The sequence below is a fragment of the Rousettus aegyptiacus genome, unplaced genomic scaffold (genome assembly GCF_014176215.1).
Source record: "Rousettus aegyptiacus isolate mRouAeg1 unplaced genomic scaffold, mRouAeg1.p scaffold_m13_p_3, whole genome shotgun sequence".
Classification (NCBI taxonomy): domain Eukaryota; kingdom Metazoa; phylum Chordata; class Mammalia; order Chiroptera; family Pteropodidae; genus Rousettus; species Rousettus aegyptiacus.
In genome coordinates, this window is record NW_023416306.1 from 136,993,293 (window position 1) to 137,011,935 (window position 18,643).

The window sequence follows — 18,643 nt, forward strand, 5'->3', positions numbered from 1 at the left end:
AATAAATTGTAGTTCAGAAGCTGAATTATATCCGATAGTTGAGTGAGGTCATGGACCTTAAAGTATTGATAGAGAATGGAAGATACTACTATGATGAAATAATAATATATTCGAAAGTGCTTTGTAAACGTTGACATCCTGTTCAGACATACCTCAAGGTCTTATCATAATTATCTGTATGGTCATTTACTACTGATAGGTGTCAGAGGACAAAGAATGTAGAAATCGTTATAGCGTACATGGGCCAGCCTACAACAGGGTTGCTTAACCTAGATTGCATGTCATGAGAGAATCTGAAACTCTAGAATTAAACGCAAATGTGTATGCATTCACGGACACATAGGGCAAGGATACATAGTAGTCATCAGATTATCTAAGAACCATGATTCATATATACTATCTTTCTTAAAAGTTAAAGGATGGCGAGCATTTATTTCCTTCAACTAGATTTTCAGCATCATACTACTTTATATCTATGTGACATTTTATAGTTTTGAAAGGAATTTTTTACTTTGGTTACTTTATTTGATCCTCGAAATAATAGTCTCTCTCTTTTGTAGATGAGATTAAATTACTTCTATGATTGCACACCTTTACCTGACATACAGTTTGTGATAAAACCAGAATGTGATACTCTTCTAACTCTGAGGCCTGTGTTTTTTTTCTTGCCCCACAGTCACCCTGTTGATAAAATGTTTCTAGAGTAGTTGCAAAATAACAATGCAACATTTTGATTTCTTTTTTTAAATTCCCCTTTTAAGTCAATTTTAGTTTCTGCTGGATACTAGATCAACTTGGGTTCCTTAATTAGCTTACATCTATTTTGCCATAGAGAATTTTTGTGTCAGTCTGAACTAGGTAATCTTTCCAAACATATTCTACTTCCATGATAATGTGTTTAGTTTGGCACAGAATTCCAGATCATTGGATTTTATCTGAGAAAAGTACAAGGTATACCTAAAATTTCACACTATCATTTTTTTGTTCAGAAAAGCCGTTACCTTAAAAAAAACAAATCTTAATTTGTAGAGTTGGTTAGTAAAGGAAAATTAAAATAAAGGTGTTTGAAAATAAAGGTAAGACATTAAATGCAGTTGCTTGATTTTAGAACTTTAATCTTTAAATTGTAATAAAGAAGGCTATGAAGCTTGAATGAAATAGTGATAGTGTTTTATGGAAGCATATATATCCACCATAGGCCTTTCTATAGGAAGTTTTACTTACATGTGGATTTTGCAAGTAAAACCAAATTTAGCAGGAGTACATCTGCAGTTCATTCTTTCATTTACCAGTCATTTATGTGCTGAGCATTTTGCTGGAAATTCAGTGCTGAACAAGGCATGGGCCTATTCTGTAGAAGTTAGAGCCTGGTTGATGAGGGGAGACAGAAAAACAAATGAACAATTTTACTGTGTGACAAGTGAAATATTACCTGTTTAAAACTCTGCTGTTCAGTTTTTGTTTAGCAAGACTTTTTTTCTTTTTCTTTTTCTTTTTTATCTCTAGAATTCTTGCTAGGGTGATACTTTAAACATAAAAGACCCACTTTTGTTTTTACTTAGCATTCTTTAAAATTATAGTTTTATTTCCCAATCACCATGAATTCCTACATTTTAATTCTGTGGTCTGGTTAAACTTTCTGAAGCCATGAATTTAGCCAGTTTAGCTAATATTTTTTCACTTTTGCACATTCCCTGTGTCATGCAGCAAAGGGTTTGAGATTACTTAATGTTACACGTTAAGTAGTAATATTACACGTTAAGTAGTAATATTACACGTTAAGTAGGAAAACTACTTAACGCGTAATATTAATGTTGTATTACATTAGTGAACATGTAAGTTCAAAGCATTTTAAGTAAGGTTTTTTTTAAAATATAAATTACATACAATATAAATAAAGTTTACAATAACCTGATGACTTTTGACAAGTGTGTATAATCATGTAACCAGTGTCATAATCAAGATATAGAACATTTTTATCATGACCCAGATTTTTCTAAAGCTCCGTTTTGGTCAGTCCTCTTTTCCTCCAACCTCACTTCCTCCTCTCTTTCCTTTTCCCCTCACTCTCACCCTCCCACCCCTGTTCTGGACAACTACTGATTTTTAGTTTTGCCTTTTACAGAATTTCATGTAAACAGAATCTCACAGTATATAGTCTTTTGAGTCTTGCTTTGTCTTTCACTTAGCATAATGCTTTTTGGACTCGTAAATTTTCTTGCATATATCAGTAGTTCCTTTTTATTGTTGGATAGTATTCAGTTGTCACAATTCATTCATTTACCTGTTATTAATGGATATTTGGATTATTTACAGTTTGGAGCCATTACAATTGCTGTTACTATGAACAGTCATATGTTAGTCTTTGCTGGACATGTCTTTTCATTTATCTGGGGCCAATACTTAAGAGATATCTGAGTAGTATGGTAAATGAAGTTAGACTTTATAAGAAACTGTCAAATTGTTTTCCAAAGTGGCTGTATCATTTAACATTCCATCAGCAGTGTCTGAGAGTTCTAGTTGCTCCATATTCTCACTAAGACTTGGCATTATCAGTCTTTTTATCTTTAACCATTCTAGTGAGTGCTTAGTGATATCTCACTGTAGTATTGCATTTTCCTGATGACTAATAATATTGAGCATCATTTCAAATGCTTATTTGTCATTTGTGTATTTTTTTTGGTGAACTATTTAAATCTTTAACCCATATTTTTAAGAGAGTTGTCTTCTATTAGTTTTAAGAGCGATTTATTTTTTCTGGATTAAAGTCTTTAATCAAATAAGTGTTTTAAAAATATTTTTCTCCTCTGAGGATTGCATTGTCCTTTTAAAGTGAATTACAAAAGGCAAAATTTTAATTTTAAAGAAGTCTGATATATCTTTTTCTTTAATGCTTGAAGTTTTTTGTGCCCTAAGAAACTCAGTATCACAAAAATCTTCTAGAAGTTTTCTGTAGGTTTTATAGTTTTAGTTTTTATATTTGGGTCTATAATTCATTTAAAGTTAATTTTTATGTTAGGGTCAAGGTCAATTTTTTCCAAATGGATATCTAGTTGTTCCAAAACTATTTGTTGGAAGGCCATTCTCTTTCAGTATTACCTTGGCACCTTTCTGAGAAATCAAATGATTTTATGTATGGCTCTATTGCTGGACTCTATTCTATTCCATTAACCTATATATCTTTAGGCCAGTATTATACTGTTTTGATTACTATATGTATCTTTTATAGGATGTCTGAAAATCATAGTAGGTCCTTCAGCTTTGAATACCAGTAATGAGAGCAGACATCCTTGCTTTGTTACAATATTAGGAGAAAACCATTCAATCTTTCACCACTAAGTATAATATTAGGTGTAGATTTTTCATAAACTGTCATGACTTCTTATACTCTTAGAGCAAATTATTTCCAAATTCTTGTTGAATTTAACTGGAATACGTTTTTGAAAGACTCTTTAGAGGGAATTTCAGGATTTTATGTTCTGATTATTCAGGCCTGTATTGAAGGTGAAAAGCCAGTAGATGACTTACAACTTTCCAAATCTTATCTGAAAAAGAATTGTCATCCAGCTTTTCTTAGAAAGCACATGACTAGTACCAATACCATGTTTTCTTAATTTACTCTTCAGCGTGTGAAGGTCATAAAGGAAAATTGGCACCCCTCTCTTAATGTGTACTTTTTGAGCACTTGAATTGTTTTGCCTCTGGATCTGAGATGATATGATTTCAAGGCGAGTGTTGGGAATATCTGGCCTTTTTGTGGTGGGATTAAGGGAGTAAGAAGGCAGTGATGTACAGTTGGTGTTGGGCAGTGGTCCTGCCATGAGGGATGGCTGACTTTAAATAGGCTGCTCGTCTGGTTTCTCCAGGATAAAAGTCTGTAGGTCAATCTCGGGACTAGCTACCTTTCCAGAATGATTAGAGCCATATAAAAAAGCAATGCTGAGCAGAGGAAGGATGGTTTCTGTTTTTGTTTGATTGGTTTGTTTGTTTTTAACTCTAAAATTCATGGTTGAGCTGTGGTTCCCTTTTTCATGGAGGATTAACCGAGTTTGCATAGGGTAAGGTATAATTCTGATTTCCTTCCTCCACACCCTTTAAAAACCAGACTTTAAGTCTCTCTCGGAGCATTAGAGGATGATTACTATAAGAAGGAATGCTCTCTTTTGGCTGTACACGGGAGGGGGGGGGAAGGGGGTGGTATAGCACAGAACCAGAAAATCCAATGAACAGGTAGGTCAAATGGAGGTGACTTGACTAGGCTATTCAGTGATTCACTATTGGATTTTGTTGACTTCACACACCAGGGAGCTAGAGGTTCACTGTTAAATGGCTATTATTTCTATTCTCTTTGGAATATATGGGTTTTATTTGAGTTGACTTTGATTTGTATCTTATTTTAAAACCCCAGTCGAGAAGAGATCAAGAAATAAGGCCTGCGAATTGGTATATGAGAAATAGAATGTTACTATGTAAGTACCACTTGAAAATGAGATTTCACACTTTGTGGAACTGGCAAATTTATGGTAGTTATCTTCCAGAAATAAGTAAGGGAATTGAACACTGGTTGATAAGTAGAAGAGAGCCAGCTTCTGATCGAAAATTCCCCTCGGAAAAGTCTAAGGGATCAGCCCCGGATACCAGTGATGTACCACACAGCCACTTCAGTCTCGGTTTTATCTTTCTCCAGAATAACACAAATCACCTCAGTTTCCTTAGTGTGGATTGGCTAATGATTTGATGATGCCCCAGAAGAATGATGTGTTTTTCAGGGGGCGGGGGGAGAATGGGGTGGGAGGTGATCTTAAAGTGTGGACGTTGGTCTCTGGTTAGTCTTTATCCAATTCTTTGTTTATATATGTGTTCTAATGCGTTGGAGATGAATCTCCACATGATGATAACTGGTAAATATTTTGTGACGCTATTATTAAAGACATGTAAAATAAACATTTTAATCATTTCTCTTAAGGGGTTTTAAAACTATAAATCAAGGTTTTAGGGGTTTTTATGATTAAAATAATCTTTTTTAATTGTTGTTTTCAGATGTCTTCATAAGTTTATGTGACAGCTTTGTCTATAACTTAGGTATTCACAGCAAAAAAAACCCAAAGGGTGTTAAATAAAGGCTTTATAGCAATATAAAGCCTTGTTAGACTGTCCAGAGGGATCTTTTACTTTGAAGTCTGTAGATTGTGCTATTGATCTTCTCTTACTGTAACGAGCGCCTGGACCTGTGAGTCTCACTTCACCCCATCTGCAAGTTTGGCACATGTGTAGTATGACAGTATGTGTGTGTGCATAAGGGTGTGTCCTGCTCAGATGCTACTCTTTTGGGTGTGTCTGGTTAACAAAATAATTTCAGCCCATAATTTGTGTGTGTAAGGGTACAAATTGGATTCTGTGCATGTCAAAGTCTTTTTCTGGCTTCATAAATTTTTTTACCTGTAATTCTACAACTATCAGTAGGAGACAGGTATTAGTAGCATTTAATATGTTTACTTTAGCAAATCAGTTTAGCATGTGTCTCAGCTTTCTGTTTAAATATGTAAAACATGAACTTTCTGAAAAGAGACTAGATTTAGCAAAATTGTTTCCTGCCTGTTTGAATTTTTGAGTAGAATTTAGGGAAGATCTTGGAAGGAAAAGCACATCGGCTCCCTAAAACTACCTGATATCTTCTTGGCAGGTCATTCTCTCAAAAGGTTGGTTTCTTCACCTATAAAATTAAGGGTTTGGACTAGGTGATCACTCAGATCTGATACAGTGGTCAAGATTTCATTTGATTACACTGTATTACATTATTTTTCCAAGTAGTAGTAGATAGAAAGCCAGAAATTAATACATATGCATGCCAATAAATTGTAAAAGCTTCTATACGAATTCACTAACACCACCGGAATCTCTATCTGAGGCTTTTTTTTGTTTGTTTGCTTTTTGTTTTTTTTCAATTTCAAGGCCATAGAAACATGTATCAGGCAAAATAATATTTTAGAAGGAGTTATTTTAGTATGCTGTAGTTGATTTCAGACTTGTCTTATGTGTCTTAAAAATTTAATCACTAGCATGTGGTTTTCGCAGCATTTTCAGCATCAATACCTCTGATTTTATTTTTTCAAATTGTGAAATAGACACAAAGTGTTTATGTCTATGTATATTTTAAACAATAGTAGTAATAAAAGAACACCATTGTATCCACTACCAAACTTAAGGAAAAGAATATTTCTCTAACATCTTTGAAGCTCTTTTCCCTTAAGATATCCCCTGCCCCAAGCCTGCCCCTACAGCACCACTGCTACAATTTTGAGGTTAATCCTTCCTTTGCCTTTCTTTATAGTCTTAACACATGTATTATATCCGTAAATGAATTATTGTTTATAGTTGCCACTTTTTGAACTTGCTATTCTAGAAACGAATCATGCTGTATATATTCTACAACTTGCTTTTTTTGCTCAACATTATTTTGAGATTCATGCTTGTTAATGTGTAGCTGCGGTTCATTAGTGTTCACTGCTGAATTGTTTTCATGTCCCGTATTTTACTTATCCACTGACTGTTCTACTGTCAGTGGACTTTTGCATATCCAGTTTGTATATCACATCTTATCGTTGTTGTTAAGAACCATTTAATGACATGGAAAATCCTTTTGCAATGTTACAAGAAAGCTAGCAACTTCCCAGGTATTTAATTCAATCTTTGTTGAAGGCATTATACTCTTTTTTGGGAAAAATATATATTTCAGGGGAAAATCGAGTTAATGTTAATATTCCATATATTGCTGTCAGATAATAAGATTTCATAGCAAAATCATTATCTAGAAAACTGCAGTTCCTGTGTCAGAGGAGTTGAATGCAAGTCCCATGAATGAAGGAATCAAAGATTTCATTGTGGAAATTAGAAGCAGATGCTTCTAAGTTGAAGGATTTTCCCTGAGAACAGCACTTTTTGTTGGCGATGTCATGCTAGAAATTCATCTTGGTTGAAAGGAATTTTTGCGCCTGGTTGCTAAACCTGATATGACTTTTGAATACAAACAGCTGTGAAAAAATAGTTTCTCTGGTTTAAAATTCATGAATTTCACCATTGTCTTTGTTCTTCTTCTCGATTGTCTGTCTGGCATCTTCTCACATCTCCCACCTTCCCAAAAGTACCCAGGTTTTTGTTTTGATGTCCATTTACTTCAGGAAATTTGATCTCAATTCTAGCTCTAGCTCTGGAGGACTCTGGGTGGCTTAAGCTGATCTAACTATTCCATGCCCCTGCCCAGTGATGGGTAGCTTGTGATCTCAGGCATTCAGTCAGGATGGGTTTTGGTACTTTTGTTTGCCTCCACATTCTGGTTGATGTGATTCCAAGCGACCAGTAAGAAACTAGATCCTGGACGACATCGCAAGCTACCACAGTAAACCACCCACCAACCCACCCATCCTACTTCTAGGCTTCGAGTTACTTTAGTTTTTATAAATTCCCCTCATATCATTTAACTAGTTTAACTATTAACAGTTAACACTTATATGGTGCCTACCATATGCCTTACAACATCCTATAAAGTAGATACTGTTATTATTTCCATTTTACAGATATGGAAGCTGAGCTGTAGAGAGATGAAGTGCCTAGTCCAAGGTCACGTAGCTGGTGATAGCTGACTAAGAGTTAAATCTAGGCAGTTTGGCTCCTTAGTCAAATTTTGAGTTGGATATTTGTGTCATTTACTTTGGTTGGGATGCAGTAAGTTCTGTCTTTTTCCACATTTGCTTTCATACCAGTTCGTTTAACCTGATACATGGGGAGACTTTCCTAGAAACTGTACTTTGTTGACAGCATTGGAGCATATTTTCCCTTTATGTTTCCCCACTAGATTTAAAGATAAAAAAAAAAAGTGCCCTCTTTCCCCTTATAACTAACATGTAGAAAATATTGAAGTTGTGACTGATACTGACTCTCGTTGGGGTGGGATGGAGGAGGGGGAATGCTTCTTAAAGAACAATTTTATTCTTAATTGTTAGGGAATTTATTCATATTTCTGGTGAATTTCTAAATAATTTATTCAACACATCTTAACCGGTTGCCTATTACAGGCCCAGTACTGCCTAAGGCATTAGGGACATAGAGATGCTGACAGATCCCGGCCTTGAGGAGATTACTGTCTTCCGCAGGCGGACAGAGTTGCCAACAAGTATAAGGCTGATAATAGTGCAGGAGAAACACCCCTCAGCCACCAACCAATGTGGACACATGCTGCACAGAGTTCCTGAGTTCTCTGGGGAGTACGAAGATACTTTGTATTTATTCTTTTGGAGATGGTGATGGGTGAGATAATATGCAAGGGAGGATACTCTAGATAGAGGAAAGAACATGGTCCAAAGCATAGATATATGAGAACAAGACTTGTTCAGGAAACCATAAGGAAAAGTACTGAAGTAATCTAAAACATGAATTGTAGAATGGTCACACTGAGGATGAGCGGGAATCCGTGCCCTAGAGTGTAAGCATTACCCTGTGTAAGTGCTGTGGCACTGAAGAGTGTGAGCTGGAGTGTGATATGCAAGGTCGAATGTACGGTTTAATGAGGTCGCTTTGGCAGCATTGTGGGGACCGGCAGATTCAAAGAACAAGGCAGGCAGGACATCTGGGTGAGAACACAGTGAGGAGGAATGGTAGAAGAGAAAAGCTGCTAGAATGATAGATAGACTGGACCGAAAGAAGGATTTTCTTTTTTTTCATAATAAGATTGTTTTTTAAACGTATATATAAGTAGCAACTAAATCTATCCCAACCTTTCAACCATTCAGAATCACTTTTATTATCCTTCCTCTCCCTCACTTTCCTTGGGCCTTATATTTGGAAAGATTAACTATCAAACTGTCATTTTATTTTTTAAATTTGGCATGTAAAACTAAATGTGCTATCAAAATGAGCACTTAAAATGATATTAAAGTTGCTTAAGTAAATGGTCGTTTAATTTCTCTCAGGATACCGCCATAGGTTAATATACCAATTTTATCAGGCTTTTTGAAATATTTAAAATAATTCTTAAGAACCCCATAACTTCTTTTATAAACTCTAGGGTAGAAGCCATGGTAATTGTTGATTAACAAAGTTGTGCTTATTACCGTTCAGCTTAGAGTATACCAGAATCGTGTTTTGTAGAAATATGTTTTTAATCTCAAGTGTAAAAAAAAGTAGTGGTTTCATTTCCCCAAGTACCACTGTTATCATCACCCTTGCTTTGCTTCTGTAATCAAATGAATAAAGCAAATATGGTAATAGCAGAAAATAATGCCAAAGAAGGGGAAAACATAAAAGGCCAGGAGTCAGAATACCATGGTGTGCAAAGCTATTGCCAAAGCTAGAGAAAGTAGTTGAGTTAACATAGAACAAAGCTTTGAAAAACTGCCTGCTGTGTGCTGTCCCAATGAATCTCCTCAGAGGCCTCTCAAGGTACTGAAGATAATGCCTTAAAATTCAGGGGGGCACCCCAACATGATTTCTCGTCTGTACAGTCTTTGAGTTTGCATCATGGGGCAGGCCACACATCTTTTGCAGGGGTCCAGGCCTCTCTCCTGCCTCTCCACTTGGGCCCTTTTCTGTGTTACTTTCCACCTTTGCAGTTCTACCCGCCACATCCCGCACCACCCCTGAAATCTTTCCTGAATGCTTCACTCCCTTCACTTCTCAGCCTTTTCTCAAATCCCACAACCTACCTTCTACCACAAAGTTTAACATTTAACTTAAGATACAATCGTATTGCTTCCTGTTGTTTCTACTGTATTAATTTTGATTCTTCAAAGAGATTATAAGCTCTGTAAGGGCTGGAATTGAGAAATAGTATGAGGCACAAAACATAGTGTACTTTATAAAGTACTGGAGGACTCAGATGTATTTGGCTTATGCTTGTTCATTGACTAACAGAATACTTGTGACCCTTCCTTCTAATTTAGGGGCCTTCTCCATTTTTGTTAGTTCTGTTCTAAAAACATAGTAAAACAGGATAATTTTGTGCTATAGTGGGCATTTGCGATTTAGAGGAGGATATGCTAATAAATGGTATTTTTATTATTTTTTGATGTACAATAATTAACTAATCTATTCCTGTTGTTAGACTGTTTAGATTTTTTTTCCTGTTTATACTCCGATGAGTTCAAGTGTGTACTTTTGTTCAAAAGCATAGTGTACTTTGGTTTAATAATTTCCTTCTTATACATTCCTTAGAAGTTAGATTGTTGGATCAAAAGGTACGAACATCTTTATAGACAAAGTCATATTGTATTGGTAGCAGTGATTTACAGTGCCAACTACAGCTTACAAGTACATCAATTTTACTAATTTTTCTCCTCATTGCAATATAAAGCTCCTCTGTCTTTCATACAGTCTCCCTTTTCTATAGCCAAGGATGAGCCACATGTTTTATTTATTAGAGTATAACAAACATACTTGGCACCAACTCAAGTCCACTTTAATTGTAAGGGGTTTTTGGGTTTTTTTTTCATTTCCATTCCCAAGATGCAGCAAATCTCATTGGTTAAATATAGAAATGAAATAATCTGTAAGCTACTAAGAGGAGGAACATACCATTTCTTTTATAACTCAGTGTATGATTAACAACAAGATGGATTACGACCACAACATATTACCAAAAAGCATTTCTTCCACCTGATTTCCATGATATGAAGTCAATAAGTGAGTAACCTATTTAATGATCTTCATAACAGTCCTATTTCAGAGGTGATAGAAATGTACACAAAGAAGTAAAGAGACTTATCCAGTGGCACCCAGGCGGCAAGCGTCAGAGTGGACATTCCAATTCAGGCAGTCGGGCTCCAGAGCCCAAACTCTTAAAGTAGCACATTATATTGCCTGTCATTATATTCCCTCTTTGCACACTCAGTTTTTCTTTGATTCAATAACTACATTTTATGTGTAGTTATTACCTGTATTGTACGTACATGTCTACATATATACATATATATACCTCATATATAATTCACAAATTTACATATATACATATTACATACGATAACTGTATTTCAAGTGACATACATAGTCAGTTACAGTTGTATAGTGTGGTAATGTTAGTCAGGTTATAGTCTGTACTGGATTGCATTTGGTAATTAATTTAATGCTATACCCCTTACCAAATTTATAAAATAGGCCCAAATTAAAGCTATTTTTACTAAAATTGCTACAACTATACTTTAAACTGACTAGTTCCAAAATTATATATCAAAGTATGCTTTCCAGTTACTTTGTTTGCAACAAAACAAAAAAAAACCACACAAAACAAAAATCCCCTTTTTTTGTAGCTACTGTAATTTATCTACAAATGGATAACAATGAAAGCACATTCAACAGAATTCTGTAAAAACACATGTGGCCTTTAATAAGACAGGACTATTCACCCACATATTAGTATTCAAAATGAGCTATTCTTTTGTTTGGGAAAATTACTGTTATGAATTAATTGCCCTGTACTTGTTTGCCTTAAATGAATTCATACATTTTTCCATAAATCAGTTACTGTATGTAATGCTCTTAGAGAATGACGATATCTGAACAGCAGCTGAACCACCTAAACTTTTCAGTTACTCAGATTTTATTCCACCTTCTAGGTGTTCTTTGCTACTGATGTACATTTATCATAGTGAATATTCTACTTTGTTGTAGAATAGAAAGAAACTTTAAAACTTAGAGCACTGTTGATTCGTTTGTTTGTTTGTTTCCAAGTAAACGTTGATCTTTATAGCTGGTGATAGTAGACACTCAGTGAATTAATGAATAAATGTGTCAAGCATTAAATCAGCTTCTTGTTTGGATAGGCTGTGTTATAGAGGACTTAGTCACAAGTGACAGAATTAGCTTAAGAGGAGAGAGAATTTATTAGCTCATTATATGAGAATTCCTAGGAATGGTTTCTGGCTTCTCACATGGCTAGATATAGCAGTCCAAATGATGTAATTAGGATAATTTCTAAGCTTCACTTTCCTCTATGATGACTTCCTTCCTCAGGGACATTCTTACCATGTAAAGATGATTGCCAGCAACTCTAGACTTGTATCGTTTGCACAAACAGCAGTCCAGAAAGAAGAGCAGCCCTCTCCATCCCAGCAGTTGTATAACAAATTTCATGGCTTTTTTTTTTTTTTGGTCCTATGTGTACCCTTTAGACCAAGCATCGTGACTGCAGAATAGGGTAGTCTTCATGACTAACCCTGGGTCACCCATTCAGAGTAGAGAACACACTGTGATTGATATCCCCCTGGAAACATCTGGGATGGGAAAAGAGCACTCTTCAAGAGAAAGATGGTACCAAGTAGATTAAAACACATGTCCTCTACATTCCGTCTTTTGGTCAAACAACACATTTGAACCTATGTACTCATATGTACTTTCTCTTTTTCATAAATTTTATAAATAAAATTTCAAAGGAGTCACCACCTAACATAAGGCAACCATTCCATTTACAACCAACAATACATTTAACTTCTCCAAGTAGACCTCCCAAAGTTTAGTCTAGTTGCTGCATCTAGCTACACGTTCTGGATCTCTGGGTGATATATTGATCAGTTGTAGATGTGCCTTCTTATATCCTGGCAACTTATGACTGTTATTTTACTGAACCTTCCCTCAGCAACTTGATATCTAATACTTTATTATCGATCTCATTCAATCTTTCCAATAATCCTGGGAGGCCAATATTACAGATTTTACAGTTGAATCAGGCTCAGAAATTAGTTTACTTGCCCATTGTCATAGAGCTAGTATTGTGGAATCCAGATTAGGACCCATGTTTGACCAATTGGGAAGGTTAAGTATACGTTCTTAATAATATTCTATTCATATTGTCTCTAAACACCTAACGTTCAGTCATATAGGAGGTGCTCTTTAGCTTTTGTCAGTTCCTTGTTTATCTACCAGAGCAATGGTTGAAAGATGAGTTGAGCTAACAGAGCCCGACGTTCTTTACAGAGCGTTTGACTCCAGGTAGTTGATAGATGTCAACTACTTTCTTCTTTAGGTAAAACGGTAACTGCAAAACAGGCCACGAAGTAGGAAATGTTTGATTTACTTACTCTTAATTGAGATAAATAATTCTTTGTTTCTAAAATGGCACTTATAAGCAAATGATCGTTACTAAAAAAGAGATACTCATAGTATGAGCATATAGACAAATTGAAAATTGGGTATTAGTTATTTCCAGTTAATATTTATATTTCCAGATATTAGAATAAAAATATAGGACTCTACAGGAACAAGTACCTGGTAATAATGGAAGTGTACTTATGCGAGAAGTTTGGCAGTTCATACATTAAAAATTAAATTTTAAAAAGGCTAACCTTCAAAGCTTTACTGAAGCCAGAGCATTAGACATTCAAGAGGTTGAAAAATCTGACTTCAAGGTTCAAGCCAGACTTCTGAGTTTGGAACTCCATTAGTTTGGAAATGTGAGTTTAGTGAGAGTTATACTGTTATGATAAGTCTTCATTTAACATCATTATTAGGTGCTTGGAAATTGCAACTTTAAGCAAAACAATGTATAACGAAACTAATTTTACCATGGACAAATTGCTATAAACAAGAGTTAAGTTTCTATAGCATATATCTTGTCATAAAAATGTCACCAAACTTCTAAATAAAGACCCAAAACACTTCTAATATTAAACACTGAAATTGCGTTGTACATATTTAAGAAAGGTTAATAAAAACAAGTAAGAGCATGATTTTCTAAACCACTTATTTCAGTTCAGCATCACAGGAGGCTGGAACCTATCTGGGCAGCACAAGACACAAGGTGGACACTAACCCTAGGCAGGATACCCTTCTGTCACAGGATGCACTCACACACACATCCACCCACACTCAGGCTGGACATCTTTGGGCTGTGGGAGGACACTGGAGTACCCAGAGAAAACCCACATAGACATGGGGAGATTGCACAAACTCCACACAGTGGATCTAGCCAGGAATCGATTTTTCTTTTTTCTCATCGATGTTGTAATGAAAAAACGTTGAACAAAATGATGTTATTTGAGGACCTGGTGTACTTCAAGAACAGCTGGATGGTAAAAAGTAGCCCATAATGACTCTATAAGGAAACCTGTAGAGCACCGATTCTCAACAGTGGGTAATTTTGCCCCCAGGGAACATTTGGCACTATCTGGCAATATTTTGGGTTGTCACAACTGGGAGGTGGGGGGATACTCCTGATTTGTAGTCAGTAAAAGGCCAGGGATGCTGCTAAACATCGTACAATGCACCAATGGCCCATAAGGTAAACAGTGCTAAGGCTAAGAAATCTTGCTGTAGAATCTTCCTTGTCCAAGGACATATGTATAGTAAGCCAAACAACCAGCATTTAATGAGCTTATACTATGTATCTGCCATTGAAGATTTTAAAAATTATATCTAGCTAGATAGATAGGTAGATAGAGCTAATGACCCTGCTCTAAGAAGTTCTAAGAAGAGGAGATAGACAAGAACAATAACTACAAGCAACTGTTAGTGTAGACATTGTGCTTTGGAATAACAGACAAAGAATATTTGCATAAATGAGTTATCCATAAGCAGAACTTCTGAGTATGAATTAGTCATGGAACCAGCCCAGATTCAAGGGGAGGGGAACTAGATCCCATCTCTCAATGAGAAGCATGGCAAAGAGTTTATGGTCTTCTTTAATATACCATAAGTACTTAACAGGAGCACCTGTCACATAGTTAAGTATGTAGTAAATGTTAGCTATAATTAGTACTATTATTTTAACTTTTCAGAATAGTAGGTGAGCCTTATCATTTGCTATTCTCTCTATTTAGAAAAGTCTTTTCTGGGATAGAAGGATTGATGGATGAATAGATGGAATAGAGAGATGGAAAGAAAGAAGGAAGGAAATGACATAACTTTTAATTCTGATATTAACTCAAATATCAACTTAACAGAGATGCTTCTCCTGATTACCCTATATCTCTACCATCTTATCTCCATCAGCTCTCTCATCTACTCTGGGTTTCTTTTTCTTTGTAGTACATATCACCATATACATAATATATTTATTGTCTGTCTTCATTAGGACAAGGTATTTGTTTTGTTCAGTACTGTATACCGTATATCTACAACACCTTGCACATAGTAAGTGTTCAGTGCAAATATGTTGAATGAATGAATAAATGAATGAACAACCAAAAAAACCCAACTCTTACCAAAGGCATCTTGGTATCACTTTTAGAATACAACACATTAAAAGACTGTATGCTATTTATTTCAAACTGATCTTAGCCACACGAATGCTGTCATCAGTTATGTCTTCCCATGAGAGTTGACCATCAGAGTCTGTGTGCTCTTGAGAAGCAGGGACAACATCATCTTAAGCTTTTTGCCAGTGGTGTGTTCCTAAGCAGGTGGCGAACTCATGAGTGTAGGGGACATATCTATTGTTTTTGTATTCTGCTTTTCAGCAAATAAATATTACAGTACTCTGTATGTAACTTGAGCATCATGAATGTTTGATGATTAAATTAGAAGATAGAGCTCTGCAATTCAGTTTTCCAAGATAATTTCTTGCATCGTTTTTGTTATATAATAAAGATACCTTATTGACTGCTGAAATATGCCTACTCATCATGCATGCCTTATAGAATATTATCAAATTACCACCTTTGCACTTTTTTTAGGGTAACAATCTTAGAATTGAGAATCGCACTTTGCCTCCATTCTAAGTGAGATTACATTCTGTGGGTAGGAAATTTCTGGTGACCTAGGTTTTCTTTAAAAAGCTTTTTTAAAAAAACTTTTAGAATACATTTAGATATACAGGAGTTGCAAAGATGATAGAGAGAGTTCCTGTATACTCTCCAGGTACACTCACTTTCCCCTCCTGTTAACTCTTACATGACTATAGTAAATTTGTCACGACTGACGAACCAATATTGCTATAGTAAAATGAACTAAAATCCATGCTTTTATTCCAGGGTGACCTAGTTTTAAAGGTTATTTCTAATAATTTCTAAAAAATGGAAATCAGTATTGAATGTCCGCACTAGATAGTGGCTTCCTGATTCTTAAAAGAAATGAAGTAACTTTGTGACCAATGGTGCTGATCAGGATAAAGGGGCTTATAATGTAGTGGGTTCGAAATCCAAATGTGGGAATCTCATAGCTTAACATTTTATTTGTAAATTGAGTATTAATAAGTATGACAGGGTGGAGCTTAATCACTCTTAAAATTGTTGTTGCCTGAGAAATATGATACTATGACATGGTTTCTTCTTTGTAGATAATCTATCCTAAGATCATTGGAAACGTGCCCTCCTGGGACTGAATTGAAACTTAATTTAGGACACAGAATACGGAGCCAATAGATAAGGAGCTAATTTCTGCAATCCAGATTGGTATCACTTTAGTCTAATTCTTTTCTTCAGGAGTGTCCAATTTAATATTAAATTTTATACTGGAACATATTAAAGATATGGTTATTTTGCTACTTCAGTAGAACCTTTTAATCAGCTTTAATGCAGCCCTGAGTAAAGTAAAAACTTAATCCTATCTCTCTTTTTAGGGCTTTTTAAATTTGTCCTCAAAGCAGAAAAAGCAGCAGTAAAGCAGTACTGCTCCTTAAAGACTCTGCTTTTATTAAATTTTCTTCAATAGTCTTCTCTAGTCTTTTTTTTTTACTGCATTATTTGAACTATAAAATAAATAAAAATTGTACTCAAATGAAATTTTAAAATTAATGAAGCTTTGGAAACACCCCAACCCTCAGAACATATATTTTTCCCTAGTTTATTTTTTAAACTCTAGCAGGTAGGTCAGTAGAAATACCTCCCTTTAATTGGAGTAATTAGAAATGGAAAATTATAGGAGTAACTCAATTCGACATATAGATTTAAATAAGATGAGTTATACTGGGATTAATATCATTTAAGGGTCTGAATTTAAATAAGATGCATTTAAGCATAGCTTATAATTTCTTCTTGAAGGATTTTAATAGTAGAGAGAAGGCCTACACGTTGTAATATATCAATATATAGGGGAAATTTTGCCACAAAATTTAATAGATATGTCTCAGAGCTGGGAGAGTATTCTCTGCCCAGATAAGTTTGAGAAATATTAATTTGAACAAATTTAAGAAGTGGTCCACAGGATTTCTCAGAGTCTTTATTATTTTCTGAAATTTTAAGAGAGGGCATATATAGGGTACCCTGCTTTCCCAACTTATTTATCCCTAGATCACCTAGTAACTTTTTTTTTTTTCAGGACAATGACCTGAACATGACCTGTTTTAGGAATTTATACCTTTGAAAATGTTGAGGACTTATTTTTCCCAGTTGTAGTGATGATGTGATATCATTCACATATGTTGCTTATCCCCAATTCTGTGCCTTCAAGATGTTTTCCCACTGTATACTACGAAGGTATTATATCCAGCCCTGTGCTCACCACCTTCCTTCTGTTCATTAAAGTTAGATTTCCAAACATGATTGAATGTCAGATTCCTGGGCCCTAACCCTGGTTATGATTCAGTAGAAATGTCACTGCGTTCAGGATTCGGCATTTGTGGCAAACATTCAGGAGAGTCTGATGCAGCCCACATAGGTCCTACAATTGGTGCTTTGGAACTGTCGAACTAAAAGTGTGCATGTTTTAAGTGGATGATTGGCTTTGGGATGCAGTTAGTTTGTGGTCATAGAACACATGGGTTAACCATCCCATACTGGAGAGAATTGCAGCTTTGATCTCCATTAACCCTATAAGGCGATGTGCTGTCTACAAGCTAATGTGAAACAATTGCTGTTATCCTTTAAGAAAAGCAGAGTACTCCTAAGGGAGCTTTTGGTCACCTTTCTAAGAAAGAAATACCACTTATAAGATTACCATTTGTTTTTAGTTAGCTTGAGTAGCTCTCTTGTGGGTGGTATTTTATTTATACTTTGGAAAGAAGTACTAGTTTATATTTACTCATGGTGTCATCTAAGAATATATTCTCTCCCATCCTGCTAACAGATAGACATTTAACCTTAAGAAGCAAATAGGCTAAGATCTTCTCTCCTTTATACTTTGATTTACGTAGACACTGACAATGGCTTTTCTGTTAAAACTATATGGTTGTATTTTCTGCCTGGTATAACAATTCCATATTCCTGGAAATTCTCTTTTTGTATCCTACAAATACAGCTGGAAAGGAACAATATGAACAATTACTAGTGTTTTGAGAGGCAACTAGTCTTAATATATCTTGGTTGAATTGTGTTATATTAGTAACAATATATGAAACAACTAGACACACTCATTAAAATTAGGAAATATCCACCACTGTTTTAAAATTATCCTTCAATGAGACATGAAACAAATAAAAGGCATAATTATTAAAAATGGAGACAAATTTTTACTACTTGCAAACAATTGTATATATTAAAAACCTGAGAGAAGTTAAAAAATAAAATTAATATGTTTAATAAACTGATTAGATGTCAGAGGTATCCAAAAATCACATTCTTTTGGATATAAACATTGTTTGATATATAAAGTCTTGCTGTTTCTGTGTATTTTATTGATTGGTGAAATAACAAATAGAAAAATTATTTGCACTCTCATGTTAGAGAATCAGGAGAGAAAGAAGGGTCATAAAAACTAAGGGAGAAAAATGTTACAAGGAGGGCTT

At 35.1% G+C, this 18,643-nt stretch overlaps 1 protein-coding gene across 4 annotated transcripts in view; it reads left to right on the plus strand.

The window, feature by feature from the left end:
- The window catches only part of FRMD6 (FERM domain containing 6), a 70,301-nt gene that overhangs the window by 14,648 nt on the left and 37,010 nt on the right, over positions 1-18,643 (plus strand). The window lies entirely within an intron of this gene.